Below are 20,193 nucleotides of genomic sequence, written 5' to 3' on the forward strand. Positions count from 1 at the left end.
AGGCTTGGCTGTTGTTGGTGTGTCTGAGATGGGGGTTGTGGAGATAGGTGGCTGTAGTTTCCTTTCAAACCTGCAGTAAAACTCATTCAGGTCATCTGCCAGTTGTTGATTACCTTCAGCCTGGGAAGGAGGTTTGCCATAGCCGGTGATATTTTTAAGAGTTTTCCACATGTTTGCTGGTTCATTTGCTGAAAACTGATTCTTTATAGATAACATAACTCTATAACTTTTTGAATCTAATGTTTTTGGCATTGCAAGATTGCTTGTGGAATGGCAGATTGTGTTCTTGGTTGGATATTTAATAGTAATAACAATTTTAATGGTGCCAGGAAAGAGCTCTAACTATTGTTTATGGAGATTTTCAGTCATCCAGGTAATGGTTGTGCTTTTTCAAAAGGCAACTGGACTTTCTGGTTTTTCTTTAAAGACATTTCACTTCTTATCTAAAAAAACTTCTTCAGCTTCTGACTGGATAGTGGGGAATGGAATCATTTATACTCCTTGCAGACAGCTGGTTATTTGCATTCTTTTAGAGAGTCATTGAGGCCACCTGGAAGTTTATCTGTGTCATCAGGGCCACCTGAGTAGTGCAAATGGGTGTGGAGCTTTTTTGGAAATGTTAAAAGGACTGTGTTGTAGACTGGAGAGAGGTGATGTCATATCCCTCGCCTCTGTTAAGAGACGGCTGTTCAATTTTGACATAGATGGCCTCTTTGACCCCTTTTTCAAACCAGTAGTCCTCTCTGTCCAAAATGTGGATTTTGCTGTCTTCAAAAAAGTGACCTTTGTCTTTTAAATGCACATGGATTGCTGTCCTGATGGGTTTGTTCTCCTATGTTGTGCCATGAGTTTATGAAGTGGTTGTTTTGTTTTCCCAATGTACAGATCTGAACATGGCTCACTGTGCTGTTCTTTTTCAGTGTGAAAACTTGAAATCTTTTTTCCTGCAGCTAAAATCCTCAAGGATAGAAATCCAAGGAGCTGTAAAATGTAAAATAGCATTTGACATGAGTCATAGACTGGGCGAGGAAGGGGAAGATGCTTGATCCAGATTAGACAGATGTGGTCATAGTCAGACAAAATGCAAACAAAGAAATTGATTACTTACAACAGGACAGGGAACTCTAACATTATGTAACTTTAGGAATATGCAGCAGTTTAATGAAAAGAAGGACTAGAGGAGACATGATAGCAGTGTTCCAATATCTCAGGGGCTGCCACAAAGAAGAGGGAGTCAAACTATTCTCCAAAGTACCTGAAAGTAGAACAAGAAGCAATGGGTGGAAATTAATCAAGGAGAGAAGCAACTTAGAACTAAGGAGAAATTTCCTGACAGTTAGAATAATTAATAAGTGGAACAACTTGCCTGCAGAAGTTGTACAATGCTCCAACACTGGGAATTTTTAAGAATATGTTGGATAACCATTTGTCTGAAGTGGTGTAGGATTTCCTGCCTGGGCAGGGGGTTGGACTAGAAGACCTCCAAGGTCCCTTCCAACTCTGTTATTCTAAATTCTTAAAGTCTGTGCAAATCTAACAAACAATATACTAGCGAAAGCTTCTACTGTAATTAACACTTTTTGGAGAAACCGTTTCTGGTTTGGCAACTTTCCTTGAAGAAGCATCAGGCATATACCATTTGCTGCATCACTAGAAGAGGGAGAGGTTCATCTTTATGAATTTTCTCTACCAATATAAAATGCAGAGACAAAACTATCTTCAGCATTTTGTTTTCACTTCTTTTTCCTTCCCAAGGACTTAGTGAAGGCCTCACTTTTTCCTTTATTCCTTCTAGGCCTATTGAGATTTTAGAGGCCTATCAATTTCTTGCCTCTGTTTTACTGTGGACCTGGATGTAGAATTCAAAGGAGGCATTAGTGACAAAATATGTGTTACTTTGCTATGTTTATTATAAATACAATATTTTTTTTTCTGATTAAAACATCTAAACCTACAATTTTTACTAATATAAAATAAATAGGCCAATATATATATGGGTTTTGAACATTTTTCATGGTGCTATTTTAATATTACATAATATTTTAAAGGATAATTTTACTTTTCAAGTAAGCTAATATTGATAGGTCAAACCAATATAATATTTTTTTAAAAAATGAATAAAATTTCAAAATTGGAAATAATGCCATATGGTATGATAATGGCATAATGGCATTGTTTCCAATTTTTAGCAATGAAATTTTATTAGAAAGTCCTCCCATAAGTGAAGTCCTATCCTAATCGTTCTCCTTTTTAACACTGCATAAATTTTATTTTATTTTGTTATAACCTCCCTTCAGTATTTCTAAAAATAGCTCAAGGCCACAAAGATATCCAGCACACTTTCCTCCTACTACTTTGTCCACAGTAACAACCCTGTGAGGCAAATTGAGCTGACAGAGAGAGTGACTGACCCAAGTTCACCCAGCTGGCTTCCATGGCTAAGGTGGGACTTGAACTCATGCTTTCTTGCTTTCTAGTCTAATGTCTTAGCCACTAGACCAAACTGGTTCTTTATGTCTAGACATTCCCAATTTGGAATTCTCCCTGAATTTGTCCTGTGAAGGGAGTTATACTTTATTCATAGTCCATGGAGAACAATGACTTCCCATCTTCTACCTGAAATAACCTTTTTCTATTTAGTGTATTCCATTTATGCTCCTTTTATTCACCCAACCTCATTCATTTGCAATCTGTTAGATGTGAGTGCCTTTGGTTTGAGACTGCTGCTCTGGGCCTATGTGTTTCAGCTCATAATGAATGGAAGTTAGGCTGAGGTTCATTCATTGATCTCTAGGTAATCTGCAGTATATTAGCAAGGATTTATATCTCCAGTTGCCTTAAATGAGCAACAAATGATCCCATTTCTAACATTAATTTGCTTTAAAAAGGATGTTTTGAGAGGCAGAAAACAGAAGTGAATGTAGTTATTTGGGATGTGAGGAGCGGGGGGGAAAATGGTGAATTTGTTTCTAATACTGATCAGAAGCTTTTGGACTGACCTTGTGGTTTAAAAGCAGCCTGTTCTTTAATTCTGAGCACACATGAGTTTGCTTGAGAAGTTATTTTGCGTCTGCTTCTCAGGGTTCTGTTAAATATGATACAGACATATTACATAGGTTGACATTTGCCTCATTCTGTTAAAGCATATTTGGCTAAGTAAAATACTCTTTTGAAGATTAGGTATTTTGTAGGGCTAGAGAAATGCTTGAAGGGATATCTCCTTTGATGAAGCTTCAAGCAAAGTAGTCAGCTTAAGCTTTTTTATGAAGCACTTTGTCTGCCTTGTTTCTAAGAATGAAATGAAGTGACCATGTCGCTTTGCTCTGCTTTGCGTTTGCTTTTGCTTTGATACCCAAAGTTTCTTCAGCAGCACTTGTCAAATTTCCCTCAGTGTGGCTGGAGAAGATGCCATTCAGCTTCCTTCAGATCATTTGTTATAAGTTCTGACACACACAAATGTTATTTAAAAAAAAAAAACCCTGCTCATCTCCTCAAGACAGCTAGTCAAATGTTTTGGCAAGGATTGTAATGGACACATCACTCTTTCTTTCTGGCATAGTGCAAGAAAGACTGCTCACCATCCATTATAGTTTGGCAAAGTTTATGGAGAACATGTCTCACTACCTTCTTTAACATCCTTTCCTCAAAGCCTAAACAAATTCTGCTAAAGTGTATTACCTGGTCAGAAGATATAGATATATATGTATGTATGTATTTATGTATATATATATATGTCTTTGGTTATTTGGGTTTTCTCCTGCGTAAAATTGGAAGTTTCTTGGCAACGTTTCGATGAAGTCTCTTCGTCATCTTCAGGCCGTTGTCTTCTGCTTCTTGCTTCTAGGAGCAATGTGTGATCGCAGCTGTTCCTTCCTTTTAACTGCTAGTGGGGGTTTGAACTGATTGGTTGGGAGCTTGGCTGTGTTCTGATTGGGTGGAGGTGTGTTCTGATTGGCTGTGGGCTTGTCTGTGCTCTGATTGGATGGTGGGGTTGGCTGTGCTCTGATTGGATGGGGGTTTGTTCTGTTTGGGTGGGGGCTTGGTTGTGCTCGGGCTAGTCTGAGTTGCAGGGGGATTTGAGTTGGTGAGCTGCATTGCTGTTGTTTGGCTTCGCATTGGTGGTCATGCTATATCTTCATGGTGGGTATCAGTCTGCTGCATATATGGATTGGAGGGGTTTAAATGGCTAATGATGCAGCTGCAGTTTGGCTTCTGGTCTGTGGTCATGCTTCATCATCGGTGTGGGTTTGAGTCTGCTTTCCACGTGGATGTGTGGTGGTGACATGCCGTGTGGCACTCGTGAGTGTGGGTCTTAAGTCATTCTTCATGTTAGGGACTCGTTTGTTGATAAGGGTGTTTCCAAATGGCTGGAAGGCGGGAGTTATCATCTCGTTTATTCATGCTGTGTGGGTGGCTTTCTATCTTGATGGATTATTCTGTTGTTAAAGTGTTCAGTTTTGGCGATAGTTCTGGTCTTTTTAAAGTCATTTATATGTTCGGTGGCTTTAAGATGTTGGACCAGGGAAGAAGTTGGTTCCTCTTTTTCTTCCCAGTCAAGATCCAATCTACAAACACCCACTCCATCTACCAATCAGGATGCAACCACAGAGCCAACAAACCCGCTCACAGCAACACTCCCCACCTCCCCACCAGTATTTATAGAGAGATGGCAGCTCCGACCACTCTTTGCTCAAGAAGCACGAAGCCCAAGACACCAGCCTGAAGATGATGAGTGAGACCTCGTCGAAATGTTGCCAGGATATATATATATATATATATATATATATAGCCATTGTATATAAGAGAGAAGTTTTGAGACACTGTGAAATTGTTTGCTAAAGTAAATCATGTTCCCTGTTTACTTTGATGCACAAAAGCCTATCACGTCTGTGGCACCAAACTCTTAGTTCAGGCACATACAGACTCATATTTAGTGACATAGAGTTATATTTTGTGAGGTGTCATGTCCAGAGTAGAAACAAATCTGCAGCGATAACAGCCATTTTTAAGAGTGAATATAATCAGGGTCATCCCAAGAAGGTCTTCAAACTGTCAGAAGAAATATCCATCTGGTTCAGTTCCAAGCCAGAAGAAAGGCACTGGAGACAAAATGGAGGCTGGAGGCTGATGAGAAAGAGAGTCCATTTATTGATTAACATGTTTGTGGTTCTGGTGCAGCGGACAAAATAGAGTTGAGAGTGGGGACTTTTTATACCGTCTCTTGGGCTTTGCACTTCAGCTTCCTCTTCCTGTACAAGAACATATATTCTATTGGCTAGAAAAGTATAAAGCTTAGGTGTTTGTCTGAGCTAAATTTGGTTGAAGTTTGGACTCTAAGGGTGATGCAATGAAGGGGCTTGTCTGAAAGGGTGTTGGATAATTCTTATTGTGGCTTAATGACTTTTGCCCTGTTTTGGCTCTTGGGTGAGGGCATTGGCTTATGAATAGACCTATCTAGTTACTTGTCTTCTTTCAATAAGCTCTTTATCTCTTAAGTGCTAACATCTGCTGTGAGCCATTAAGGAAACTGGGAGTCGCTTTATGCCTGTAAAAACATGTTTCTCCATTTCTCCCTTTGGGGAAATATAATAGTCTGCCTTTTTTAATATTCCTCAAAATATTTCATTATTCTTGGGATGGGGGGTGGGGTGGGGGCTTCCCACAAAACATTTTAAATATAAAATCTTTTAATTTAGATCAGATCTCTGGATCTCTGACATACATTAATAAGCTTAAAAATTCCAAGTGCATTTGGTGACTCAAAAGGTTCACCTACTATTAGATATGCTGATCTGTCTGGGCCATGAAATCCTTTCTAAAGGTCTATCAGGAATATGTAATTTTGCTTTGCTGTAGATTTCCTGACAAAGAGACCCAGACATTGTAGAATCAACTGTCTAAGTGTAGGTACGGGCCTGTCACATTAAATCATGCCCTGCTTTAATACATCATGGCCTACACTAATGTAACTGATTTATGTTTTCACTTCTTTGTTCTTTGCCTGCCCTTTGAAGAGCTGAAGTCAATATTTCCTTATGTTGAAGTCAGTTTCTCTTTGTCTCATTACCTCCTATCTTTGGAACCAGTACTAAATTTTGCTTTAGCTTAAAAAACTATTCTTGCTCCACAAATTGTTTTTACTTCCTTTTCCCTATATTTAGCCAATAATTCATCCAAATAGAGTACAGCCCCTGTTGTCCTTTTCTTACATCCAGACACTTTTCATTGGTTTGCATGTTGTTGTTCTCAGACATACATACATCTACATTTACAGTAAGCAGGCTTTTAACTTTCCTATTTTTTTCCTCTAATCATTAATGCCAACCAAATGAAATAAGTGTTTTGCAGTGTATGCCATTTTAAGGTATCTAAATTCCTTTTACAACCTATATATATATATGTGTGTGTGTGTGTGTGTGTGTGTGTATGTATGTATATGTATATAAATATGTATATGTATATATATATGTGTGTATATGTATATAAAAATAAATGTAGGTCTTTGGTTATTCAGGTTTTCTCCCGCGTAAAATTGGAAGTTTCTTGGCAATGTTTAGATGAAGTCTCATTCGTCATCTTCAGGCTGATGTTTACAGCTTTGTGCTTCTAGGAGCAATGTGTGATCGCAGCTGTTTCTTCCTTTTAACTGCTAGTGGGGGTTTGAACTGATTGGTTGGGAGCTTGGCTGTGTTCTGATTGGGTGGAGATGTGTTCTGATTGGTTGGGGGTTTGGCTGTGCTCTGATTGGATGGTGGGATTGGCTGTGCTCTGATTGGATGGGTGTGTGTTCTGTTTGGTTGGGGGACTTGGTTGTGCTCAGGTTAGTCTGAGTTGCAGGGGGATTTGAGTTGGTGAGCTGCATTGCTGTTGTTTGGCTTCGCATTCGTGGTCATGCTACATCTTCATGGTGGGTGTCAGTATGTACAGTATGTATGGATTGGAGGGGTTTGAAATGGCTAATAATGCAGCTGCGTTCTGGCTTCTGGTCCGTGGTCGTGCTTCATCATCGGTGTGGGTTTGAGTCTGCTTTGCATGTGGATGTGTGGTGGTGACACGTGTGGCACTCGTGAGTATGGGTCTTATGTCATTCTTCATGTTAGGGACTCGTTTGTCAATAAGAGTGGGTTTCCAAATGGATGGTAGGCGGGAGGTATCATCTCGTTTATTCATGCTGTGTGGGCGTTTCTCTAACTCGATGGCTTCTCTGATTATTCTGTTGTTAAAGTGTTCAATTTTGGCGATAGGTCTGGTATTTTTAAAGTCAATTTTATGTCCTCTGGCTTTAAGGTGTTGGACCAGGGAAGAACATCCCGCTCATACTATACCGATCGTATGGCACAGGTCATATGCTGACAGAAAATGTAAAATGAACAACATTATGTGACTCCTACTGGAGTATAACTATGAGGTTAGGTGTTGTGCCTCGCTCGCCCCCCTCTCCGCAGCCGGGCCCCTCTCATCTCCTGTTATCTCAGCCAGAGACGGATAATGAAGACCAATGGCCTGGCATGCCTCCAGCCCCCAGTCCTGGCACCATGCCGGACAGACCGAGCAAGACATGATAGCTGTGTTCCAATATCTCAGGGGTTGCCACAAAGAAGAGGGAGTTGGGCTGTTCTCCAAAGCACCTGAGGGTAGAACAAGAAGCAATGGGTGGAAACTGATCAAAGAAAGAAGCAACTTAGAACTAAGGAGAAATTTCCTGACAGTTAGAACAATTAATAAGTGGAACGACTTGCCTTCAGAAGTTGTGAATGCTCCAACACTGGAAATTTTTAAGAAAATGTTGGATAACCATCTGACTGAGATGGTGTAGGGTTTCCTGCCTGGGTAGGGGGTTGGACTAGAAGGCCTCCAAGGTCCCTTCCAACTCTGTTGTTATGTTATGTTATGTTAAGACGAATGGCCTGGCATGCCTTCAGCCCCCAGTCCTGGCACCATGCCTGGGCAAACTGAGCAAATAAACCCCTCCCCCACAGCATGTGAACATGAAGAGCCTGAAGCCAGTCACGAGCTGGAATTGCCAGCAGCTGGAGGGTGGATGGATCCACGCTTCCGGAGAATGGAGAGGCGACGTCAGCAAAAGGAAGGGAGGGGCAGGCCTGGATAAGTGCTGAGTCATGGAGCCACACCCCATGGCTTATATAAAGGATCTGCTTTCTGGCATTCTTTGAGTCAGGCAAAGTCTAATTTGGATTGCTAAAGTCACATCTTGGACTCCTGCCTGCCCTGAGAACTCTGACAGAACTTTGGCAAAGCTGCAGAGGCTTGGTGGCCACGCTTGATACAGACTTCCCCGACCCGGCCGTCAAAGGAGGAGTGGGACACGACATTAGGTCACTAGATAATCTTAACGCTAAGAAATCAGATGGCAAATAAGTCATGGCCTTCTTCTTTAAAGAAATCCTGACTGCCTCACTGACTGGAACATCTCTGCTTTTAAGTTGAAAGCTGTAGGTAGAGATATATAAACTCATCAGTTATGAATTTAATCGACTCAGGGCTAAATTGTCATGCCCAAAGGGTTATGCTTAGGTAGAGGTTGGCAGCTTCGAATATGCAAGTTTTCGCCTGACAACAATTAGATGGCTGCAAAAGCAACTGGGTCAAAATATGCAAAATATGGAAAAGAGCAGGTCATTTTATTAGCTTATACTACCAATTCAATCTAATGAAAGAAAGGGTGCTTGCTCACCTTTAAATGTAATAGCAGTCCGTCATAACCACCACAAGTATATATTATTGACAAAACAAATGCATGCCACTGAGAAGTGCTTTAATAATTTTTTCTTTGCTGTTTTATAGGAGGTTTTGAATTTGAATGTCATCCCATATTCCTGGAAATAAAGTCCTGTGTGTGTTTCGGTGAAAGATAACAACAGCACAATTGTGCTGAATGACCTTTGAAAATAATTATCTACCTGCTTATTTATTATGCCTAATGCGCCTCTTTCTCCCTCTTTCTCTCTCTCTCTTCAAAGGGATCTCTGAATATTCTATACTGAAGCACTTATAAGTTTTAAAATTAGATTCCCTGTTGAACCTAATTATGTATACATTAAGCAGTGTATGCATAAAATATCTTCCTGCCTAACTCTACAAAGCATCGTGTTAATAAACGGGAACTTTCGAAGGGAGGAAAATAATCATTGTTGTAAAAGTACACTCATGGAATCCATTTGATTTAGACACGCAGAAAACAGCCACAGAGACCAGATTATGGGCTCTTCATTCCTTCTGAAGGTGGAAGGAGGAAAAAATGGTTTCTTCTTTGATTTGTTCTAAAACAAAACCAAACTGATGGATAAAAATTTTGTGGTTGTTCTCAGTAGCCATTCCTTTGAAATAATGAGTCCAAATGTTCTGTGCGTACAATGCTAATATTGCCAGAGAAAGTGCTAAAAATAAAACATCTGGCTGTCTTATGATACTATGCAACAACCCCTTCTGAAACTTCTGTATGTTTTACTTCTGTTTTCCAAAGCAAGACTAAACACCCTTTTACATTCACAAGGGCTTAGAAAATTTAGAACTATGCCACCTTCGGTATAACCTAAGCATAGTACATAAAATTATCTACCACAATGTCCTACCTGTCAATGACTACTTCAGCTTCAATCACAACAATACACGAGCACGCAATAGATATAAACTTAAGGTAAACTGCTCCAAAATCGATAGCAGAAAATATGACTTCAGCAACAGAGTGGTCAATGCACTACTTGACTCTGTGGTTTCATCCCAAAATCCCCAAAATTTTAACCTTATAATTGCTACTGTTGACCTCACCCCATTCCTAAAAGGTCCATAAGGGGTGTGCATAAGAGCACCAGTGTGCCTACCATCCCTGTCCTAATGTTCTCTTTAATTGTATTCATTTTATGTATTCAATTAATGCTTATACTTATATATACTATCTAATATGTACTCAACAAATAAATAAATAAATAAAAATGAAGTAAAATAAAATAAGTATCATGGGGAGGGAGGGGAGTGTTATCAACTTAGAGTGGAAAGCAGAAAACATTCTCAGTGCATTTAGATTACTTAAGATATGTCTGTGAAGCCCTTCCTTCCTTCCTTCCTTCCTTCCTTCCTTCCTTCCTTCCTTCCTCCCTCCCTCCCTCCCTCCCTCCCTCCCTCCCTCCCTCCTGTTGTGTCTGCGCCCCCTCGAGCCGAGCCCCCTGCCAGAAAATGAGTTGGAAAGTGAGGGGGAAGGGCCATCAGGACTTACCTCGGGATTACTGGCTTCCCTGGCTCAGCTCCAGGAGCCAGAGGCAGGCCAGGTGAAGGAGATAACAAGACCTCTGCCCCCTGATTCTTTCCCCCCCAGGCGATGCCTCCAGACCCAGCTGATGGCAATCAGGCCTGGCTGGACCCTAGGTTTCATAGGCAGGAGAGGCGGGAACAACAGAAGCAGGAGTGGGGCAGGCCTAGGAAGTGCTGAGTCATGGAGCCATACCCCACAGGATATAAAACCAGCGAGGGCTGCTATGCCTCTTCATAGCAGGCAAATCAACTGCTTAACTAGAGCTAAAGTACTGTTTGTTCCTGGGTGACTCATCAGCATCAAGGGAGATAACAGAGTCACTTGGCAGATGCTCGCTAATTTGCTGCCAGAGCTGATAGTGCCGGCTAATTAAGCCATTGCTGGGACAGAGGCAAGGGGGGACAGAACACTTCCTTCCTTCCTTGCTTCCTTGCTTCCTTCCTTCCTTCCTTCCTTCCTTCCTTCCTTCCTTCCTTCCTTCCTTCCTTCCCCTTCTGAATCTAATCTACAGCCCTTCCTACTGACATCCAAGCACTGATCAAACACCAACTTAGTTTCTTGAGTTCAGTCAGTGTACCAGGAGTTTCCCTCAAGCTGAATTTGTACACGTAAACTTGACATCATAGTCAAAACTATTTTCACATTAGGACTGTGAAATATTTTGAATGTTCCAGAACAGTGCTTGGAGTGTAGAGGATACCAATATAACATTTGTAATTTGAAACCATTTTTTTTTCTAGAACAGTGCTTGGAGTGTAGAGGATCCAATATAACATTTGTAATTTGAAACTTAATTTGTAATTTGTAATTTAATTTTTTTTTCTGGAACCCCAGTGGCAGAGGGAAGCTATGCACAAAAGAGAAAAGAAGCTGCATTAAAGTGTTGCCGTCTGTGAATGTGCTCACTTCATACTCTTGCACACCCTAAAGCACCTTCCTGGAACTGAATCTTGATATACTCCTCTCTCTCTCTCTCTCTCTAGAGATGGAGCTACAGTTTCAGGTTTTGGACCCCTGGCAGATAAGAACATTCTTAGCACAATAAAACAAGGAAGAATGAAAATAATCAACCCACCTGCTGCTGCTGCTGTAAAAAAAAGAGAGAATGAGGGAACCAGAAAAACCATGCTAATGGGTTCTTATAATATACTCATGTTGGAACATTATAGTTAATGAAAAAGGCTATCTAAAAATAATGTATTCATTTGATGATGGACATTGGAAAAAAAATTTCCTTCAGAGTTACTATCGTAATGAAAACTAATTCAGGGAAAAACTATTCACACTCATGTCATATTCATATGCTAGGATTCAAGGTCCATCAGAATGTATGTGATGCAGGCAAGACAATATGGGCACAATTACTCTTTAAATATCCTTGCAGATGTAGTGAACAAAACACATATTTATCCTTGGAAACTCTGGACAACACTTTTACTTGGAACTATAATTTGAATTTTAAAAGAAATATAATACATTTTAAAATCCAAATTGTGGTTCCAGTCAGCAATTTAAGTAGGCGGTAACTGTCATTTTGAAAACAGACCATCCCAATTCCTGTCAAAATAAATTGGTGGGAAGGGACATGGGCTTACTTTGAGGATTAGCCCTGTTCAGAGTGCTTTGGCTATAATAAGGAGGGATGTCTAAGGAACAAAATGGAAATGCAGATGCTCACCCTGTTTTTAGTACAGAACATCCTATGCTCAAAATTACTAGCTTGTTGCAAGGTTCTAGACAGATATTAGAGGGTAGCAAAGAAACATCTATGCATCAATGGTGCCTGCACCAAAAAACATGATGATACATAGACACATGACATTCATGAGAATGTCATAATTGTCATTTGCACACAGTACCTGATATAAAGATGTCATTGTGTGTTAGCATCATCATGCATTTTATCATTGCTGCCTTTCTTCTCTGCATAGACCACTATGCTATGTGTAATTTTCCACAGCTATTGTATGATTAGTAGACCCTTCCCTTTACCTATCTGCACCTCTTAAACAACCTCAAAGAATTAAGGCTGGTTGCAATTTTCTCTACAAGCTTATTCCTTACTTTGTTGGAACACTTTAGAGTGTACCTAAATGTAAGTCCCTTTAGTACAGAAAGCTATTTGCTTCTAAGTAAATGAATCTAAGAATTGAATGTGCTGAACAAATTAATTTACAGAACCATTTCCATAACTGGAAACCAAATTGGTCTCCTGAACAAAGTTGTACTTGCTAAAAAAAAACCTGTTTTATCTCATTAGAAAACAAAGCTTTTCTTGTCTCAATACACGGAGAGTCATTATTATTATTATAGCTGGCCACACAGTCAGCCAGATATTTAGACTGGATTTGGAATTTTTATCTATGTTTTGAGTCCTTTTCAAGGACCTGAGATAGGCAGAGTTTTTGTTTGTGTTTGTTTGTTTGTTAGTGTTAAAGGTAATGTCACAGGATGTAAGTTGCTCCAAACGAAGCAGCCTTCTGCAATTGACTGACAATGATTTTTTTCAATTTCAGTGATGTTGAATTGGTGCTCCAGATATTGTGGGATTGTACTCAAGGAGCCTAGTGCTATTGACTACCTTCGATTTTTTGCCACAGTCACCCTACTTCTATTTGAAGATATTTTGTTATTTTCTTCAGTTCTTTCTCTTCTATTTTGCTATCTCCAGGTACTGCAATGGCCATTATCCTGATTTTTTTGGTCTTTCTTATCAACCATTGCTAAGTCTGGAGTATTATGTGGCAGGCTTCTCTATTTAAATTCCAAAGTATTATTTTCCTTACTACTTTTTATGCCTCCCTAAGTATATCTTTTCAAACTACACCCAGTACTTTTACAGGAATGCAGTAGTGCAGTTTTTCTCGGAACAGCAAAGTAACTATATGTATGTGGGGGTATCATACAAGGGTATGGCACCTGAACCAAGTAGACAATTTTTATTCTTTGATCCATGACCTCTCGAGAATTCCTGGAAGCCTGTCACTCTCACGGATTGGCCGTCAACAGGCACCTAGACATAAAGAACATGTCAAAGAGTCAACAAGCCAAAAAAGTGAACAATAGCAATAGCATTAGCATTTAGATGTGTATACCACTTCACAGTGCTTTACAGCCCTCTCTAAGTGGTTTATAGAGTCAGCATATTGCCCCCAACAATCTGGATTCTCATTTTACTTGAAAGGACAGGAGGCTGAGTCAACCTTGAGCCTGGTGAGCTTCGAACTGCCAAATTGCAGGCAGCTGGCAGTACTGCATTCTAACCACTGCACCACACAAGATGACCAAAACACCTCTTCATCAGTAATCAACACCCAGATGAGCATTGAATAATACCAAGATTAATATTTGACTAACAGTAAAAAATCGAACAAAACCTCAGTCAAGGAGCTGTCAAACAAACTAGCAGTAAACAACCCAACCAAAGAACCACCAAGATCACCCAATGAACACCAAAAGGGCAGGCCTCTAGAATATAAACTAAAGTGAGAGCAAACTTCACTCCTTACTAGCACTGGGTTATGTTACATAGTTTGGGTAAAGAAACCTCTGCAAGAAAAAAAACAAACCAAGGTCAAATGGCATCAAGGAACATACCAGTGGTGGGTTGCCCCCATTTCAGACCAGTTCTATAGAATCAATAGTAAAACCGGCAGGAGGCTCTGCCCACTGACCCGGATGTCATCATAGGTGATCTGCACATGCGCAGAAGCTTTTGTGCATGTGCAGAAGCTTGGCGTGTGCGCGATCCTGTTGCGAACTATTTGTAAAGGTAAGTAGAACCCATCCCGGAACATACGCACATCATTTCAACCCTGAGTTACAAATATTCACCTCTATCAAGTTTTTTTTTTATATCTCTATAAAGTACACTGAAAATATACTGTATGTGTGTTTAGGAATGGAAGTGAACAGTCTATCCTTGGGGTGCTTTTGAGAAACCATAATTACCCTTGGTAATAATCTGTGTGTTCCTAAAGGAACCACTACCAACCTTGAAGTCTATCTGATAGTAAAATTTAAGCTCCAGTCTTCTCCAGCTAATACAGGCATTGTTATAAAATGATTCAAAGCAGCAAACAAGCCTTGCTACATAAAACAGTCTATTGTGTCTATGCTGTTTCTGTTTCCATTAGAAGTAGAAACTCATTAGTACTATACAGACAATGATAATGAAAACCAAAGCTTCTGCAAATAAAGAAATGACATGCTTTGTTGTTTATCTCATTGTTATATTTTAATTGCTTTATTTTTTGAAGTCTGACTAATATCAGAGTAAAGAAAAATACCCAATTTCCCATCTAATCTGGGTTGCATTTGGGTTCTGTTATGTTATCTAATTTCTGGAATTGTGTATACTGGGTAGAAGAATCAGTAGTAAACTAAGAAATTTTCCTACAGTTTTTTCACCCACTTTCATACAATCTAAAGAAAGACAACTTGATTTAGAAGCCATTTCAAATGAGGATAAAAATTGGAACAACTTCTCATACATGGTATTGTTGCCTTTAGATTGTGATAAGGTGACTAAGTGATACTTGTGAATGCCCTTTGTGTGTTGTTGCCTTCCTGGAATTTCACATTTTAATTAAGTCCCAAGAGAAACTGTCAAGAAAGAATTCTTCTCATTGGGCTTTTACAATAGCGGCCCTCTTTTTCAAACTAAGGGAGAATGCTGCCTTTGAAAAATTATTGGAGGAAAAAAATCTGTTTCCCCTGGAGAAATTTGAAGAAATTCATTGTAATTGTCCGCTCAATTTTTCTGCACAAAATTAGGTGAAGATATTCAAAAGGTCATTTGTCACCTTAAAGGGGAGATGGGTAGCATAAAAATTTAATAAATAAATTAAAATAAACACATTTATGTGAGCTAACAGTTACAGCAACAGAGTTGGATGGGACCTTGGAGGTCATCTAGTCCAACCCCCTGCTCACACAGGAGACCTGTACTAGAGATTTTTCTCATCAACCCTAAATAGATTATACTATTTTCCCCCAGAGTGGTATAAACCAAGAAAACAGAACTCCGCATGCTGCCTTTATTGTTTTATTGCTCAGCTAATTGTTTTATTGCTGTCTTTAGTGCTAGGCATTGGGAAGGGGTAATATATCTTTAAATATGAGCTAGCTGCTTCGGCTGCCATAGGTTGGGGGGAGGGGGTTAATACAGAAATGAAATCTAACTTGCTACAGATAAATGGAATGAATTCAAAGTCTAAGAAGCGGGCTGATAACACTCCCAGCTAACAGTCTGTGCATACCAGAGAAATGAAACCATCTGAAGATGATCCCCACATGACACCTGAGGGAGAGGTGGATTGGACACAACTGCCTGACCTTTGGGGGGAGGAGGGATTTATGTGGGAACATGTATGTGTAAGACACACCTATTATTCAGAACTTGTTCTACTTTCATTGCAATCAGTTCATTCTCAGTAAAAGATACCTTTTTCCACAAACAATGGAGCTGGGGTTTTTCTTTCTTGAGTTTTGAAAGGAGGAACTCCTGACAGCAAGGTTAAATTAAATCTAACAAACACTCTTCATTTCTAAGACACTTTCAGCCCTAGCATGTTCTTACTCTGTTCATGAACACAACAGATGAGTCTGCACTCTTAAACTGCATTGTCTTTTCTATGCCATTGTTGAACTTGTCTTTTTTGTAAGATGAGAAGGACAAATGCGACATATTAGTAGACAATGGAGACAATATTTCTTTCAGAGAGATAATTGCCACCACTGTACTATAGTCACTTATGGTGTGTGTAAGAGGTTCAGGTGTGAGCAAGTGATGGAAAAAAAAGAGAAAGAAGACTCAAAACTGAGGCTCCAAATAGATAACATACAATGGTTTAGTATTAAAAAAAATAATCTGCCTCATTCCTAAAATAAGGACAGGGGGAGATCTGTTCCAGAATCACCCTAGTAGCAATTGACAGAAAGGTTCAGAATAATATAACATATTTTTCAGAGTATAAGATGCACCGGAGTATAAGATGCACCGGAGTATAAGATGTACCTTAGTTTTTGGGGAGGAAAATAAGAAAAAAGCTGATTGGCAGGTGGATTGGCCTCCTGGAATAACCCCAATCAGCTGTTCCCAGAAGTGAATTTTAGCAACAGGTTCCTTGATTATGAGCTCTGTGCCTTGCTTTTTTTTTTTTCTGCCTCTGAAACTCTGTTTCAGAAAAAAGTTTTTTCTGCTTCTGAAAGCCTCCATATCAGAACTTCAGAAGAAAAGCCTCTGGAGCTCTGTTTGGGAGCTTCTTTTCTGAAGCTCTGTTTGGGGGCTTCTTTTCTGAAGCTTCTTTCAGCTCTGAAACCTCTGTTTGAGAAGCTGCATGGGCTACATTCAGATTTTCAGATTTTAACCCTCTTTTTGGGGGCGGGGGAAAGGTGCATCTTATATTCCAAAAAATATGGCAGTTGGAAAGGACCTTGGAGAACATCTAGTCCAACCTCCTGCACAAGCAGGAGACCCTATACCAGGGATCTGCAACCTTAAACTCTCAAAGAGCCATTTGGACCCATTTCCCACAGAAAAGAAAATACCGGGAGCCACAAAATCCTTCCCGTGCCTGACTATTTCTTGGACAGCCACAAAACTAGCATATGCAGTTGAATTAAATGTTCTGTTTTCTTCTGAAACTTTTTTTCTTGGATTGATCCATGGTTGGCCTACCAGGGATTGAAAAGCTCAATAAATCACATGCCAGCAGGTGTTGCACATTGGCGGCTATGACGCATATTTTGAGTGACAGGGAGCTGCAGCAGAGGGGTGAAAGAGCCACATGTGGCTCCAGAGCTGCAGGTTGCTGACCCCTGGCCTGTAGCATTCTAGTCCAAACTTTTCTTAAAAATCTCCAGTGATGGAGCACCCACAACTTCTGAAGGCAAGCCATTCCACTGCTTAGCTGTTCTCACTTAGGGATTTTTTTTTCTTAGTCGTAGGCTGCTTTTCTCCTTGATTAATTTCCATCAATTGCTCCAATATTTGTAATCTGAGTACATTAAATAAGGTACCTTAGCTTTTTTTTTTCTTGTATGTTTGTTGGGCAGCTTAAAAATTGGCAGTGCCAATATGGAAATGTTATATTTAAAATAGTTTTATTACCTATTATCTGCCATTTCCCCACATAAGATCCTTTTTTTAAAAAAAAATTCTGTATTGGATTTCCCCCCCCCCCTAATTAGTCCAAGTAGAGGGAGGTGCCGATATATACCAGACTTACAGAATTTGAGATCCTACCCTTTGCCATCAGAAGCTAGAAAGCACCAACCCAAGTCACTATATAAAATGCTACCAAATGCTAATTTGAAATGTGACAGAAGTGGAAAATGTGAAATACATGATGAGTAATCAGATCAGACAGTTTAATTATTTTAAACATTAAATTCTATTTAGTGTTTGTAATACCCTACCTGCTATTGGAAATGAGGATGCAGCATGCCAATTAAAGGCTAAAGGAAGACCTCATCTCCAGCAAGCAAGCAAGCAAGCAAGCAAGCAAGCAAACATCTTCATAATACTTAGGCAAAGGCTATAAGCAGTAGTGGGTTTCACTTACCTTCACTACTGGTTCAGAACTGTGAGTGCGTGGGTGCGTACGCTCACTTTGCTCATGCCTGGTGCTTCTGCACATGTGCAGAACCTTCTGCACATGCACAGAGCATCCGTGATGATGTCTGGGCAGGTGGAAAAAGCCTCCCACCACCGCTGCTACCAGTTTGCCCAAACTGGGGCGAACCAGTAGAAACCCACCACTGGCTACAAGCCTGAACATACATTTCTATGGATCTTTCTCAAGACCATTATACAGCATGAAAGATTCCCCCTTAATTTAGTTTGCTGGATGTGGGGGAGCTAACCTGAGTTGTAAATTTTCTGACAACATGATCTTACAATTGAAATAATATTAGTAGTAGAGTGGAGACTAATGTATTCATAGAACAAAACTGTATCTCTTATTATAATTTGATTAAGTGATTGATTTGCATCAATAAGTAGATACCTTATGTACAAAAATTTGGGGATCATCTCAAGCCTTCAATTTGCAAATATTCTTCAGTATATTTAATAAAAGTCTTTGAATATTTGACAGGAGGATAATGTTGGATGGAATGCTGGATTGATTCTTGCTTGCTTGCTATCAATTAAATGAAAAGTTTTCTGGAAAGATACTGCCTATATTTACAGGAAAGTTCTTAGACTGTGTGTGAGCAGATTTAATAGGGTCTGTTACCTTGAACTGTTGTCAAATCTATAGCATCTATTTGAAGTTTAACTTGCATAAGTGTTGCATGGATGCTTTGGCATCACATTTAATGGACCAGAAAATGGTACAAAATTGCTTACCCTTTCTGCACAATACCTTGATGCATCAGTGGTGCTGTAGATAGCATATTGCGTCTCGATTTGAAATGCTCTTTCTTCCCAAGACTGTTTGAGAAAGTGTCACTGCAGAGGCTATGGTTTCAGAATGATGGACATTTCCTGTTCAAATGGGAGAATCTATTACCGTTTCAAATCACAAGTCATAGATTGTCTTTCAGATGCTGTCTTATTTTATCTTGCAATGATTCAACAAGTTCAAATTCATCTTTCTGAGCACCAGAAACATTGTGCAATTCACATACTGCTGTACAGTTGTATATCAAAACTAAACAATCCAGAATAATGTAGTAAGGCATCAAGATGTGCATAGTAAAATAAGCCACAAATAATTTGAGGATTTTTAGTGGGGAATAATTTTCTGCAGCTATCTCCTTGTGGGAACCACCAATCCTGCAGGTAAAATGAGAAAACACTCACCATTTCAGAACAAAGAGTAGTACAGATTAAAAATCACATACAATGGAATTTGTTTTAGTCTAAGAAGCAATTGCCAAGATGTCTACATTTATAAAAGTGCAGATCTTCTATAGTTTTCCTCTTTATATGTTTGATATGGGTTGGTGGAAAACTCCCAAGTCTATATCCTTTCACTCAAGATTGCTTGTTAATTTAACCCATTGCAAAGGCAATTTAGACTCCCAGCTTTATAAAAAACTTTACCAATAAAAGTTCTGTTTACTAAAGGATACACTTTATTATCATACAACTGTATTTATTATAGTTAAGTCAAATTCTGACCCTAATCTAGAGTCACCTTTGTCACATAGGTGGCAAATAAATTTAAGAATTAAATATAAAAAATAAATAAATTCTGCAAAAGTTGTTAATGAATTATGAAAAGGCATTGTGGGAATAAATAAATAAATGAGCTCATTGAAAAATAATTATTTAATTTTGCACTCATTCGTATGCAATATATGCCCAAAAGATGCAGTAGGAATTTTTAAACAGCATGCTAAAGTTTCCACTATGGAGTTCTTTCACTGAAGAACTTTTTACTTAGCCATGAAAATTAGTAGATATGAAGCTCAAATGCCACACTTTAGGCAGAATCTTCAATTTCAATCGAATCAGAAGTGTTTCAATCAATTCATCAATCAAGGAACTGCAATGAACAAGTCAACGTTTGACAAAGAAGAAAGAATGCAGTTCTGGGCACAGCTATGGGGCAACCCAAAGAAATACAACAAGAAGCAGCTTGGATAAAGAAATGGTGGGAAGAGGTAGATCAAAACTTGGGCAGCCCCAAGTGAATATGAACTTCATGGCATTGAGTTCAAACAGGTTTACCAAGCAATTTAATTACATACTATAAGGAGATAAATTAGTTCACATCTGGCAAAAGTGATCTCATAATAAACAAAAGGGGCAGCACCAGGCAATTATAGACCATGTCTCTGAATATTAGTAGCTTGGGTTGGTAGTTATGTTGTTGGTTTGAACTCTGAGCTTGGCAATTTGGTGGCAAATGTTTCATCCCCATTCGAGGAGACACCTTCAGTGTGCTTTGAATTTTGTGCTGGAATCC

At 39.4% G+C, this 20,193-nt stretch overlaps 1 long non-coding RNA gene across 1 annotated transcript; it reads right to left on the reverse strand.

Moving 5' to 3' along the window:
* Positions 1-828: 828 nt before the first annotated feature.
* Positions 829-18,739, reverse strand: LOC131188951 (uncharacterized). The gene is made up of 5 exons (XR_009152875.1): positions 18,627-18,739; positions 13,190-13,283; positions 3,000-3,085; positions 1,109-1,255; positions 829-981 (listed from the first exon to the last, which is right to left on the reverse strand). It is a non-coding gene; the product is annotated as an uncharacterized LOC131188951 (long non-coding RNA).
* Positions 18,740-20,193: the final 1,454 nt, after the last annotated feature.

The sequence above is a fragment of the Ahaetulla prasina genome, chromosome 1 (genome assembly GCF_028640845.1).
Source record: "Ahaetulla prasina isolate Xishuangbanna chromosome 1, ASM2864084v1, whole genome shotgun sequence".
In the NCBI taxonomy this organism is placed as follows: Eukaryota; Metazoa; Chordata; class Lepidosauria; order Squamata; family Colubridae; genus Ahaetulla; species Ahaetulla prasina.